Below are 14911 nucleotides of genomic sequence, written 5' to 3'. Positions count from 1 at the left end.
TCCCTCCACCGTGACCCTGTGAGTCGTAGGAGGCGACGAAAAGGGAAGTCTCAAATCTGAGATAGTAAAATGTCGTCGCGAGTCCCAAGGGCTCAAACCCGAGAAAAACTACGCTGGCAAGGGCTAGCAGCATATACAAAAGGCACACCCGTCCTCTCGTCAGAGAGGCGCCCTACAAAAACAAGACAGTAACTGTCAAAAAGTAATAAATATCTGGTCATGAGTCCCCCAGATGGGGCTCGACACCAAGACTTACTGATTGACTGACCGTCAGTCGCAATGTGACCTTGACTGTTAGTTCTTCCCAAAATTTCTTGTTTTCTGTTAGGTTTCCTTCTGGAAGTATGACGAACACTGAAGGATTATTTAGACAGAGTTTATCATAAAACATCCGGAAGGGAGCAAAGAGGCTTAGTGAATTGGAGTCCGTCGAGTTGTGGTGTTTGCAGACCGGTGTACCCGGTCGCCCTCGCCTCCCACTCCGGAAAGCAGCTGTTCTCTGTTACGTACTACAGCCAGGATAATTTATTTAAAGAGCTGTTCCCGTGCGTATTTAGTGCCACGTCTACAATCAATATCAATCGATACATGCATTGCAGACACGCGCTCCCACCTTCAGACTGAAGTCTCTACAAACGGACGTGCGAATTCTGGCCACTCTTTCTTACTCATGAGCTGAGCCCTTCTGGAGGAGCCGCCAATTCTGCAGCTACTCAAGAATTTCCCAGCATTTTATGGAACCCGAAGGTTCATTGCCGTGTTCACAAGAGCCCTCCACTGGTCCCTAGCCTGAGCCACATCAGTCCAATCCATACAATCCCATTTGAATCAATTTTAATATTGTCCACGCATCTACTCCTTGGTCTTCCCAGTTGTCTCTTTCCTTCTGAATTCCCCACCAATATTCTATATGCATTTCTCGTCTCCCCCATTCGCGCTACGTGCCTGCCCACCTCATCCTCCTTGACTTGATCATTCTAATTATACTTGGAGAAGAGTAGAAGTTATGAAGCTCCTCATGCAGTTTTGTAGACTTTTTTATTAAGATAATTAAACACTGCGATTATGAAGGCGGTTCGTTATCTGTACGTTATTAGCGACATTGTGACAAATGCAGAACACATTTATTTATGTCTGGATTGTTTAACGACGCTGTGTTTCACAAATCACATAGCGTTGACTGGGAAGATGAAAATTATTATTTGGAAAGAATACAAGTCAGTTACCGTCTGAGCCATCGGTGCACCAATGTGCCATGAATAGGAAGGGATCGGGGAGACAACGATTATAGACTATATTAGGTACTGCCCGGGAATTAGTCTGGAACAGCTGAAATCTACTTAGACAGGGAAACAGATGTAGCTGTCGCTATGCTTAATTAATTAAGCACTAAATCATGTAGACATATATCACTGTAGCTCCAACATTCTTGACCTCGGCGAGTGATCAGCTTCATTCCAGTGCCTTTTAGCCCTGAGATAACACCCCCCGTACCCTCCGGACGCCGGTCACGGTAGCTGAGCGGTCTAAGGCATGCACTGTCTTCGCTCGTTCGGAAGCCGGGATCATGGGTTCGGATCTGTTTCCTGTGAGGTACGAACTGAATTCTTATATATTATTCTTATACACTGCCGGTCACGGTAGCCGAGCGGTCTAAGGCATGCACTGTCTTCGCTCGCTCGGAAGCCGGGATCAAGGGTTCAAATCCCACTCAGGGCATGGATGTTCAGTGTTTGTGTTTGCGTTTTCCTGTGTTTGTGTACAAGTAGAGGCCTTGCGAGAAGCTGGTAGGAGTCCTACCAAATGTCTAGTAAACCGAAGTGAAATAGAGAGTTTCATGGAGGTAGGCCAGGGCCCAAATTGGGGCTGTAGCACCAAAAGAAAAAAAAAAGTACCCACTGGACAGGAGGCTGGGTGACCTCCACGGCCGGCCTTGACTCTGTGGAGAAGAGAATAAATTCTTGCCTCTTCCGAGAATAGAACCCCGGGTGTCCAGTCCGCAGGCCGTCGCTATTCCGACTGGGATGTACCTTCAAGAAATTAGTGTTATTTATAGTCTGTCTACAATAAAATCGATTCTGATGGTGATGCACCGCCAGAAATATTTTAGACATGTTATCTGTGAGGTCGCAGTAGAGTAGTTGGTTGAGGCACTATGCCACACGCCGGAAGGTCGCGGGATCGAATCCCGTTAATGTGGATTTTTTCAATTGACCTAATCCTTCCAGCCGCACTATGGCCCTGGAGTCGACTCAGCCTCTAACAGAAATAGTACCAGATATCTTACTGGGGGGTAAAGGGCAGCGTAAGGCTGACCTCACCTCCATCTGTGAACCGACTATCTAAGAAATGTGGGAGCCTCGACGTCTCACAAATCTGTGGGCCTCCATGGCCTGTTTATCTTTTTACATGTGATGTACACATCCATTTCCTTCATGTACGAGTAATATGGTACCAAATTGGCTCCGCACGGACTGACGTCACAGCCTGTGCACTATGTGAAAAGTAATGACGTTACATGCCTGCAATCTGCTGCCTTTGTGGCAGCTACCTCAATGGCTCAATGGTCTCCCACTGCCAGCGGGCGTGGAAATGGAAATACTTTCACATGTAATAGACCCTATACATATAACGCAGCGCAGAGAGAGGCTAACAGTACTGCTGCATCATGAAAATTGTAAATATCTCGTAAAATCCCTGTCTTGATCTTTAAATACCCCACCGGAACCGGAAAGGAACCAATTTACAAAAAGACTCTTTTCAGGCTTATTGTTACTGTCTTCTGAGATATGATGCTGTATTTCATTCAGAACGTTAACAACGCCCCAGAAGCTCGTGACCCCCCCCCCACCAGGTCTAAGACTAAATAACTTGACATCCAAGAAGACGAAATTCTTCAGGTAAAATTCAACTTTACAGTGTGATAGCGCGAGCCCCTAAAATAATACATATATTTTCGCGACTCATCAAAGTCCATATCTGCCGGCGAGAAAGAAGGGTAGTTCCGCGCATGCCCTTAGCAGGCTGTACCGTGATTACGAGAACCTAAATAGCTTTACAGCCTCTCTACACGTACAGTAAGCTATAAATTGTTCCTGTACAGTCACGAGAATATAGGCAAAATATTTCGCGGCCTGCAGTTACGTACTGCGACATATGACATATTTTTCACTTACTCATTTGTCAAAATGTGCCTGGATGCAACGACATTTTATACAATATTATAAATCGGTGGCTTCCCTGACAGCAGCTTGCGACCAACAATTTCGGCAGCCAAGTTCTCCATCTGCTTACATCCCTTATATTAATTTCAGAGGGATAAAGGAGTCCATTTCCATGCGGCCAATGGCATGAACTGTCTTCGCCAGTTCCAACACTTGGGTCTTGGGTTCGAGTCCCACCCGAGGCATGGATGTCTATGTGAGTTCACTATGTGTTTGTGCTGTCCTGTGTGAAGGTAGAGGCCTTGCGACGGGCTGATCACTCGTCCAAGGAGTCCTATCGGCTGTGAATAGGATTACAAAATTGAAAAAGTGGCCAGGGTCCAATAAGGGCTTTAGAACCACCGAAGAATTTATAAAAACAGTTCATTTGTGGTCGTTATTCGTATGCCCTTACCCCAAAATGGATAATGAATCCAGTACTGGCCCCAATAATGATCATGAGTTCTCTTTCTTGTGATGTATTGTACAGCACTTTCAGTATGTAGAAGTTTCTTTTATTGCTAGTGGGGTGGGACTAAGTCCCTTGTACTGCGGCCACTTCTGGCCTATTGTACCAGCCCCAGATGATAGGTGAGGGTGATTGTGGAGCAATTCGTGGAATGCAGATTGGGAGGGGAAACCGAAGTCCTCGGAGAAAACCTGCCTCAACGCCACTTTGTCCACCACAATCCCACTTGACCAGACCTGGGATAGAAACCGGGCCGCCGCGGTGGGAAGCCAGCGACTAACCGCTTGAGCTATGGCTCGGCCCATGCCAACAGCTAGCTCACTATTCGTGAGTCTGGCTTTGTACAACTTCAAAAGCTCAGAAAGTTTTGTTCCTCTGACGAGACAGGGGTGGAGTTTACGTAGTGGCTGATGCTCGAGATTTTCATAATCTGATAATGGAATTAACAGATTGTCTGACTTCAAATAGGCTACAGGAACCGGAACTTCTGTTCGTCCTCCAATCTCAATAATTCATTCCCTCATACAGACTCGCAAAACAGAGAACAGACAACTATGGATATTTAGCCCTTTGAAGCCCAAAACAAACAAACAACGTGGCTTGAGTCTACAAGCGTAATATAACGACCGAACAACCGCTGTTTTTCGGTGAAGTCAATGACAACTTTTGCTGATAGATGGTGTTGCATGGTCAGTGCAACGGATACTCACGGCCGTTAATCTCGGTTTTCTAGACCGGAGCCGCTATTTCCTTGAAATAGCTCCTCAGTTGTCCTCACGAGGTTGAGTGGACCCCGTTCCAAACCCAATTCTTCTTAGAAAATCTGGTAGCGCTGGGAATCGAACCCTGATCTCTGGATGTGTAGCCAAGAATTCTGACCATTAGACTACAGAGCATTTTCCTTTAATTCCTTCTGTACTGTGGATTTGTTATTGGGGGTCAATTATTTTCTACCTTAAGTGCACTGTTGTGTTTACAAATAAATACGAGTAAACAGATTTTTTACCTGAAGCCCATCCACTTTTGACTATCCTGTGGTGCGTAATCATTATTATCCATGCAAGGAAGTCGTACAGAAACGCCAGACTACACTAGAGTGTGTTAATTAGATTTATTCTACATGTCTTCACGATTGGCAATCACGTTTATATTTCCGTAATCGCTGATGAAGCCGGTCACGGTAGCCGAGCGGTCTAAGGCATGCACTGTCTTCGCTCGCTTGGAAACCGGGATCGTGGGTTCGAATCCCACTCAGGGCATGGATGTTTAGTTTGTGTGTGTGCGTTTTTGTGTGTTTGTGTACAGGTAGAGGCATTGCGACGAGCTGATCACCCGCCCAAGGGGACCTACCGAATGTGTAAGATCTAGAAAAACCGAAGTGAACGGAGAAGTTCATGGAGGTAGGCCTAGGCCCACTGGGGCTGTAGTGCCAAGGGGGAAAAAATCGCTGATGAGATAACATTATCCATGTGATTAACTAATTAAGCACCACGACTTGAAGACTTATGGGGGAGTGGATGTATAGACCCACGTTTTTTTGACCTCGGCAGTAGTTGGAGGTGAGTGGTCAGCTAGACACCCCGCCCGCTTTATCTCCAGAGTGAGAGATCTCGGCACCCATTGTATATGAGACTGGATGGGCTTCAAGCTCCGGCCGCTTTACATCTAGAAAGAGAGAGACCCCTGTACCCATTGGATACGAGGCTGTCTGGGCTCCAGAGATGATCGGACATGGGGAAGAAAAAACTCTTGACCCTACAGGGACTCGAACTCAGAATGATTGTATTATAGCTTCAGTGATATTTGGGGCTGTCACGGCTGTGGTACAGTGTAGTCTAGTACATCGTTTCGAGCGTCTCCGTGGAACACGCTACTTCCATCTTCAGGTTACTTTATTTTTCTACAGCTCAACAGCTCCTGACACTGCCTGATCACAGTAGTTGTATTAAAGATCCAATGTTTTTATAGAACGCGGAAGAATAGTTATACGGTCACATTATCCTAGCAGGATTGAAGTCTTGTATCGCTTGATGGGAAGTTTATTCACAAGGCCAACTTGACGGAATCTCACAGGGAGTTCACGATCCCCAAGAAAGGAAAACGTGTTATTTACTGTCTTACTATCCCCCTTTTCGATTTAGTAAAGTCATCAATTATTTCTGTCAATGCAAAAGGAAATTCAGATAACCAAACCACAAACTTTCCCTTTGTAGAATTATTCATAGTATCGATATAGGAAAAGAGCTACGGAAGAGAAGTGTTTTGCTTTCCTCCATTCTGACGTCAATGGTTCACCTCTCTCACTAAATATAAATCTCTATATGCATTACAAATGTACTACTTGCGTATGTGGCTATGTAATATGTGTCTAGGATTTATTCCTGGTTCCTCGACTTCTCACTATAACACACGTGATTTCTTTTCAGTTTACTATGTCTTCACCAGTCGTTGCCTGGTAATAGATCCTAGCAGTCATTCTAATGTTTGCTCAGGGACACATTAAGCTGTACTGCACCAAGGGCAACTGTAAGATTCGTCTCAAAATTATGGCGATGTTTCCAGTATGCAACAGCGCTGTAAGTACAATAGAGTAAGTAGTGTTTTCTATGGATCCGCCTCGAGAATATATGTGTATAAATAGTACAGAATATAATCAGAACGAGAATGGAGCGAGTCTTCTGCAGTCCAGGAAAAAGGGTTCGGTTGAAGATTTATTGTGATTACGAGTGATTGTAAAGGAGTCATCAGTAAATTCAATCATCCAATCCAAACCCTGTTTATTAGTCACGCCCATAAAGGTGACAATATGTTTCAATTTGAGAAAATGTCCATGCAGAACATTTAAGGCTTTCCTGAGATTCCAGAAGAAAGAGCTAGTGTGTTCTGAATATCATTAACAAATAGGTCTTTGTAATGAAGACGGGGTGTGTTTTCTGTGTGGCAGAAACTGAGTTTTCAGATATTATTCAGATAATCGTTAGACTTCAAAAGAATTTCTGTTTCTGCCAGTCTGCGATAAACTGTGATGGCACTCAGATAATATTCCATCCATTTACCTTTAAGTAATTCATAGCAGACGTAAGAAGATACTGGATGACCTTGGGGACAGAAGAGGATATTCTCATTTGAAGGAGAAATCTCTAGATCGCATTAAGTGGAGGAACTGTTTTGGGAGAGACTGTGGACCTGTCGTCTGACAGATTACTGATGAATGAATGAATTCATAGCAGTAACATCTTAGACTTGTAATGTGGAGGGCCTCGGTTCTAATCTCCTCAGCGATAATGACGATCCTGAGGTTTTTCGTGGTTTTACTCAGTTCCCACAGGCATATACCTAGTACCACTAGGTTAAGCAACAATCGCTTCCTTCAAAATACTGGTCGATCTATCATCATTACATTATCTTACCGTTCGGCGCTATATACGTTACCATCTGTCAGCGTCTTATAATTAACCACAGAACATTTTTACGTACTTCACCCCACAGGAACCACAATCAACTGCAAAGCAAGAAGGAACACAGAGAAGGCCTGTAACTGCCAATAACAGAATCTGACTTCTGAACAGGGATAGCTCAGTCGGTATAAAGACGGGCTATGGGTTCGAGGACAGTGGTTCGATTCCAGGAAGAAGTAAGAGATTTTTCTCTTCTCCACAGCATTGAGACAATGCATGGAGCCCACTCAGTGTCTAATCCAATGGATACCAGGGGCTCTGCCGTCGGAGGTACAGCTGCCGGGCTTTAAGCTGACCACTCTTCTTCGCCAAATGCCAAGGTCAAGAATGATGGAGATGTACCTTCACTCCTACATGCTTTCATAGGTGATGCTTAATTAATTAATTAGAGGGGCAAATTTACTTTATTTTACGTTAAGTGAGCAGAGATGAAATAGTCTTTGTTATGTTAGAACTTGTGAATTATTTCTGTAATTAAAAAAAAATTGCATGTTTAAAACTAAAAAAAAAGGTCTCGTAATAGGGTCTTGGTCGATTAAAAAGCGAAGAAAGTTCCCTAAGTTGGGTAATAATTTATGACCTCCAGAGCCAAGGGGTAGAAATTGGCTATTAATAGGAATTGTTCAGTGAGATGAATCACTTGTAGTCTAGGGCAAGGGATGCGCCTCAGGGCTTATACTTAGAACCCTTGGGACGCAGTAATCTTCCATCTCCCTAGATATAATAAGATAATTTGCAGCGTAATAAATATCTCGCGTTGTAGAGTTGAGCGCAGATGTTGCTTCACTTCGCAGTTTTCTCTGATGCACAGACAGAAAAAGTTCTCAGCTGAAAGACCAAACAGTATTATGAATGAAAAATTAACTATTCAAGCCCAAGTCGCATTCATGTCCGGCAGTCACAAAAGACTGTGAACTATTTTTAACCCAATTTAAGATCCGAAAGCGGTGTCTGGACTGCCCGACGTTTCGTGAAAGTCCTTCATACCGGAATGGTTATGGCAAAAAGATAGAGCTATCCCTGTAACAGGCCGTGGAGGCCCATAGGGTTGTGAGACGTCGAGGCTCCCACATTTTCTAGACAATCGGCTCAAAGATGGCGGTAAGGTTGTCAGCCTTACGCGCCGGCCGCCCTTTACCCCTAGTAAGATTCCTGGTACTCATTTCTGTTAGAGGCTGAGTCGACTAAAGCGCTATAGTGCGGCTGGAAGGATTAAGCCAATTGAAAAATCCGATGACCTCATCAGGAATCGAACCTGCAACGTTCCAGTTTGTAGCATAGTGTCTCAACCAACTACGATACCGCGTGACCCCATTATGTATGGTAAAGGTAAATTTATCCCTGGGATCAACTAATTATCACACCATTATGAATTTGAGGGGGAGGAGTACACCTAAATCATTCATAACCTAAGCAATATATGGAGGTAAATGGTCAGTTTCACGCTCCTGCCGCTTCAGCCTAGGTGAAAGAGTTCCCAGTACCCACTTTATAGAAAGTTTGGTGAGCTCCAGAGACGGCGTAGACGCTACGGAGAAGAGAGAAGTCCCTTTCCTTTGCTAGGGGCTCAGCCCTAAGCCTCGTCGCAACAGTGTTATCACGGATTTCTTGAACAAAATATTGTCACGTGTTGGGGTGCGTGATTTATAAGATGAGGTATGAATTGAATTGCACGTTATGCATTCACATAGTTCGGGACTACAGGCAATACAGCGCTATCGCTATTCTACACACTTTGCAGGTCACCGTTACACACGCACTGGGATTCTCAGTGTTCATTAGTCGTATCCTCGCAACGGATTTATCACAGTCTCACTATCACTTAAAATTACATGTGAAGTCTTCTTTGCTTTCTTGTCATTAACCTGCAACTGCCAATTTCGGAGATTGCACTCAATTCCAGTTCTAGCTACGTGAGATCCTTGTTATATAGCCTCGAGGCGGACCCCAAGGAAAACACCGTCTTCTATTATTAAGGATGCGTGTTTACTGATCCGTTGCGTAGTAACAGACATCCTATTGTTGCGTGCTCGTTGTATTGTGGGAATGAGTTTACCCGCCCGTCACCTTATCAATAAGCTATTTACTGTAATTGAGTATCCTGCAAATTAGATGTGTCACAGCGACTCACAGGTTCCAAACCGCAGGTGAAGAAGAAGCAGAATGCTGTATGTCCCGTTGTGGTATCATGTGAAACAGGCTTTATTACGGACCGTTATGGCTGAAAATTAGAACTACCTGACAACTTTTAGTGAAAGTTTCTCGCGTAACGAATTTTAAGAAAATCTGTCCAACGGTTCAGGCGCTTGAACTAGGTCATACAGACGGACAGACGGGTAAGCGAGACCTTCACATAATGAGTTCTCTTTTATTTAGTAAAACGTGCCTATACATGAACGAGGCCTTCGATAAATAACCCATGGATTAATAAATGTATGCAATATATTGTGACGCATAGACCAATTTCTAGGCAACGACCCTGTAAACACATTCCAGCGCGAGCCAACGAGAGCAAAAATAGGACGTCCACTGCTAGGCAACAAACAGTAAACAAGCTTCCTTAAATATAGAAACTGTTTTCTGTGGGGTCGGTGCAAAGAGGTTATAAGGAAGTGTTCGGCAGTATAGAACAGAATTCGGGTCGGAGGTGAAAAGTAGAATTTTGAGAAGCCATCTTGCCAAGATATGAGATCGAGAGCAGAGGAACCCAACTCACAAGGAAATGATCTGATCCGACATGTCGAAACTTGCGTGATTTTATTTTCACTGCAAGAATACACACAACAAAATGTTAGCTGCTAATACGCACTGCAAGTATTTTTTAAAAATTGCTGAACATGGCCAATATTGTAGCCTGCCAGACCCTTGGAGAAATCTCCATCCCTAGCAGAGCAGTACGCAACACGCAACACGGCTGACTCACAGCCTAGGCTGGGATTGTACAACCCTCTGCTACAAGCGGTTCCGCGTACAGAAAAAATTATTAGTTTCGGAAATTTTTAAAAAATACTTGCACTACGTATTAACAGCTAAAATTTTGACAGTAGATTTTGTTGTGTGTACTCTTGCAGTGAAGAAGAAAGTCAGGGCAGGTTTCGACATGTCGGATCAGATCACTCCCTTGTTAGTTGCAGTTGCAGAATAACGGCAAGAGAGTATTAGGCTGAAAAGAAGGCTCCATGTGTGACTTGAAGTGACAGTGAGACTGTTATAAATCCGTTGCAAGAAAATGATTAGTGAAGACTGACAAACGTAGTGAGGCCTTTTAAAATATCTACTAAGTGTTTGGGCCGGGCCGGGCCGCGCCATAGCTCAAGCGGTTAGTCGCTGGCTTCCCACCGCGGCGGCCCGGGTTCGATCCCGGGTCTGGTCAAGTGGGATTTGTGGTGGAAAAAGTGGCGCTGGGGCAGGTTTTCTCCGAATAGTTCGGTTTCCCCTGCAAATCTTCATTCCACCAGTTGCTCCACAATCACCCTCACCTATCATCCGGGGCTGGTACAATAGGCCAGAAGTGGCCGCAGTACAAGGGACTTGGTCCCACCCCACTAGCAATAAAAAAAAGTGTTTGGGCCTTTTGGCATTTCGGCCATGTTCAGGTGCGTACATTCACTGTTGGCTGCACTGCCCACTCCTCAAATTTTCAAATGTTTTTATTTGGTATATCTTGTCTTGTTGCCTCGATATACTGGAGTGCAATGTTGCCATGTAAGCCTTTGTTAAAATGTTAAATATTGAATTGTTAATGTATAACAAATTACTGAATTATAGACGTATAGAACGAACTGAATCCCGATGACTGTTTTCCACCAAATTGCTGAATCATGTAGTTACGTCACCAAGTACACGCAAACTCACCCTTATTATCAGTAAAAGTACCACACTAACCGACACCTGATGATGACCCAACAGGGGTCGAAACATGTCTTGCCTTTAAGATTTATGACTAATGTAAACACTCATACGATTATATCTCTTAAAGAATTGTTGTGTTGAAGGAAACGATAAATATTTTCTGTACACAACACAACAGTATGCAACACGGAATAGATCCGGTTTCTTAGTTATCAGAATTTTGTATTAGCGGTAGTCTCCATGTTACAGAGCCGAGCTGTGCCCGCCACTAAAAGAGAATGAGGCTCCTGTGGCCCAGCTGTTAGGAGCTGAGTGGATGGTACTCATGGGAGATGTTACGGGAGTCTTCAGGGGGGAAAGTCTAGCAGAGATGGATGACCGCAGGATACCGCAAACTACCAGGCTAATATTTTAATGCGCAGGTCGCAGATCCTTGCAAAGGCGTCTGGCTTCTGTACCGTGCAGTCAAGCGAAGGGCCATGTCTGGAAATTGCAATGATAATGTAACTATTTTTACTGATGTAGAAGAGGAGCCGGGATAGCTCAGTCGGTATAGCGACTGGCTACGGGTTGAACGACCGACGGTCTGGAGTTCAAGTCCCGGCAGTGTCAAGAATATTCACTTTTACACAGCTTCCAGACCCGCTCTGGTGTCCGCCCAACCTCCTATCCAATGGGTACCGGGGGCTCTTTTCCAGTGGTTAAAGCGGCTGGAGAGTAAAGCTGACCACCCCTCGAACCAGTGTCAAGGTCAAGAAAATGTGGAATATATATCCAATCCCATTCGCCTTCATGGCATAATGTTTGATTAGTTAAGCACAGAGAAAACTGTACTTTACTTACTGATATAAACTCCCTATACAATAAACGATAGAGATCCTGTGTGGGAATACAGAAACACACAATATCGACAGAGACATGCAAGCTATATTTGATTTTAGTACTAATTCTGCTGGCAGGTGGCTCTGACAACAATAATCTTTCTGTCGTCTGTTGTCACTTTCATGAAAAATATTTGTAAAAAGAGGTTCTTGTACATAAAGTAAAGTAAAGTAAACGTATCCCTGTAACAGGCAGTGAAGGCACATAAGTTTGTGAGACGTTGAGGGTCCCACATTTTCTAGACAATCGGCTCAAAGATGGCGGAAATTTGTCAGTCCTTTACCCCCAAGAACTTTCCAAGAATATTTCTGGTACTCATTTCTGTTAGAAGCTGAGTCGACCCCAGGGCCATAGTGCAGCTGGAAGGTTTAGATCAATTGAAAAAAATTCAATGACCTCATTCGGACTTGAACCCGCGACCTTCCGGCTTGTAGCATAGTGCCTCAACCAACTACACTACCGCGTGCCCCTTTATATACAAAAGACAACAATAATGCACATGCATTTATTTCAAGCTTAGATGTTATAATTAGAGGTGGGATAGCTTAGTCGGTTACAGCTTGTCACTAGCTGGAGGACAGGCGAAACTGGGTTCGATTCCCGAAAAGGGGAAGAAATTTTTCTCTTTTCCATGTCGTCCATATCGACTGTGGGGCCCACGCAGCCTTATTTCAATGAGTATAGTGGGTTATTTCTCGGAATGTAAAATGACAGGAGCGTGAAGCTGATCGCTCACATCCATCTACTATTGAGGTTAAGAACGCTAGACCTGTATCTCCATTTCCCACAGATTTTATGTCCTGGTGATTACTTCTAAAGCCCTGTGATAACTTTACCTCTGTCTCATGAAGACAGTAGCATCAGCGGTATTTATAAATCGGTCGTTCATAAATTTCCAAACCTACATTTCCAGCCTACCCGAACACTTTTAATTTTTTCAAACGATAGAAACAAACAAAATCACGAATTATCTTACCATAATATGACATGCAGACCCGTTGCTAGGCAACGACGGCGAAATAAGCAACAATAGAACAGTCTTTCTTAAATTTAGGTTATATAAACAAGGGCCGTTGCTAGGTAATAACCTCAACAATATAAGAGATGTTGAAAGTGGTGTTCCCTGTGCGGTCCGTGCCGAGCCTTTATAACGAGGGCCAAATGTTATTAGATTAGAGTTTGAGACGACAGTGAGAAGAGTAGGAGCTTGGTGTGAGATCGCTGTAAGCCTGGGAGTTGCTTCGAGCAAGTAGGTTGTTGTGAGACAGCAGCCAGCCGGTAAGAACGTTAGAACATTGTTGGAATCCGTCACGAGGCAACGATTGGTGAATATATAACAAACTGAGAAGACTTTATGTGTGTTGTAGTTGCACTGATCTTTGGAACGTGTAACTCAATTGATATTGTCGTAGTTTTTTGTAGTTCGATCTGTAAGAGTTCAACAAATCCGATTACAGGTCCAAACCCCATCTAAAGTCACTCAAAAACTTGACAATTCAATTTCATCAGTTCCACGTTTTTAAAAGCTTCAGACACGAATATATTTCTTGCTACATCATTTTCAGATATTTTCTGTATATGTTCTGTCACCATGATAAGCTTACGTCAGGGCGATGCGAGTGAGCATGTTGAGAGGTACGACAGAAGAAATGATATTAAGTTACTGTCCCCCACTGCAGATTCGATGCAGGAAGATCGGGTATCGACCCCTTGGGCCCTGGTCAACAGGGATATTCAGTTACATTGGCTGAAGTCATTAATTCAGCCCCTCTTCTTATGCCAGACATCGTATTACCTGTGCTGAAGTTCATAATTCCATGTTCCACCGCCTTCCTCTGCACCCTGCAACCACCAGTTGCTCTCTATACCAGTTCTGCCTGTCTCTTTCCTCTGCTACATGTAAGTCTCTTCAACTGTACCGTCGATCTTCTGTGACTCTACCTGACACTTGCTTTCACTCTAGTTTCTTGCCCGGCTTATTCTTCGTCCCTGAAAATGGAAGCGATATGTTCTTCCGAAACGTCATTTGACTTTCAACAGACTACAGGGACTTATATCACAGAATAAAGGGTTCTTATTGCTGGGTTGCCACTGTAAATCCCATATGGTCTGCCCTGGAATGGAATCCGAGTGAGTGAAGTGAAAATTGAACGTTTCTCTACCTGAGACATTGTCTTTTCTGCTCATTTCTAACGGTGAGCTAAGGTCGCTCAGTCGGGTAAAACGATGGACTATGTGCTGGACGGCCGGGTTTCGATTCCTGGCATGGGTAAAAGGTTTTTCTTTACTCTAGAACGACCGGAGCTGTTATTAGACGCTAATGCCTAGCTACTGAAATATGTGTAAAATAACCCCAAAATCTTTCGATGGATAGAATTTAGGCACAGAAGATAGACTGAAGTACAGATCAAAGTTAAAACGTAGGTATCCACAATCCTGTATCTTAACTGTATTTCGGTGAGACACGCAGTAGCGTAGTTGTTTGAGGCACTATGTTACAAGCTGGAAGGTCGCGGGTTCGAGTCCCAACGAGGTGATTTTTTTTTTCAATTTACCTAATCCTTCCAACCGAACTATGGTCCTGTGGCCGACTCAGCCTCTAACAGAAATGAGTACCAGGAATCTTACTGGGGGGTAAAGGGCGGCCGGCGCGTAAGTCAGACAACCTTACCGCCATCTGTGTGCCGATTATCTAGAGAAAATGTGGGAGTCCCGATGTCACACAACTTTATAGGCCTTCACATTATGTTACAGGGATCTCTTTACTTTTATTTTTAGTTGCATTTCGGTAACTCCACCCTAAACTTCTATGTAATTAGAATTACAATACCACAAAACCAACTGCACACATTTATTGAGTGGCAGACGAAACTTCCTCTTAATTTGACCTATATATCATTTCCTTCACCTCACACAAATGCCGCTGTCGTCGGTCTATGTCTATCATTCTGTGCCTACAACAGCGGATGCTACATTCTATGTCAAGTGTAAGGGTGACTGTAAACGGGGTTTGGATTTTTTTTTCCTTGGCACTACAGCCCCAGTGG

At 44.0% G+C, this 14911-nt stretch overlaps 1 protein-coding gene across 1 annotated transcript in view; it reads right to left on the bottom strand.

Moving 5' to 3' along the window:
* The window catches only part of LOC111862363 (aminopeptidase N), a 93014-nt gene extending 79197 nt beyond the window's left edge, over positions 1-13817 (bottom strand). Inside the window, exon 1 of the mRNA XM_023847679.2 lies at positions 13660-13817. The gene's annotated coding sequence lies outside the window, so the exon portion shown is untranslated. The remainder of the gene's footprint in view (positions 1-13659) is intronic.
* Between the last annotated feature and the right edge of the window lie 1094 nt (positions 13818-14911).

Source organism: Cryptotermes secundus, unplaced genomic scaffold (assembly GCF_002891405.2).
Source record: "Cryptotermes secundus unplaced genomic scaffold, Csec_1.0 scaffold550, whole genome shotgun sequence".
NCBI classification, from domain to species: domain Eukaryota; kingdom Metazoa; phylum Arthropoda; class Insecta; order Blattodea; family Kalotermitidae; genus Cryptotermes; species Cryptotermes secundus.
The sequence above is the reverse complement of the archived record's forward strand: the minus strand, read 5'-3'. Positions and strand labels throughout refer to the sequence as shown.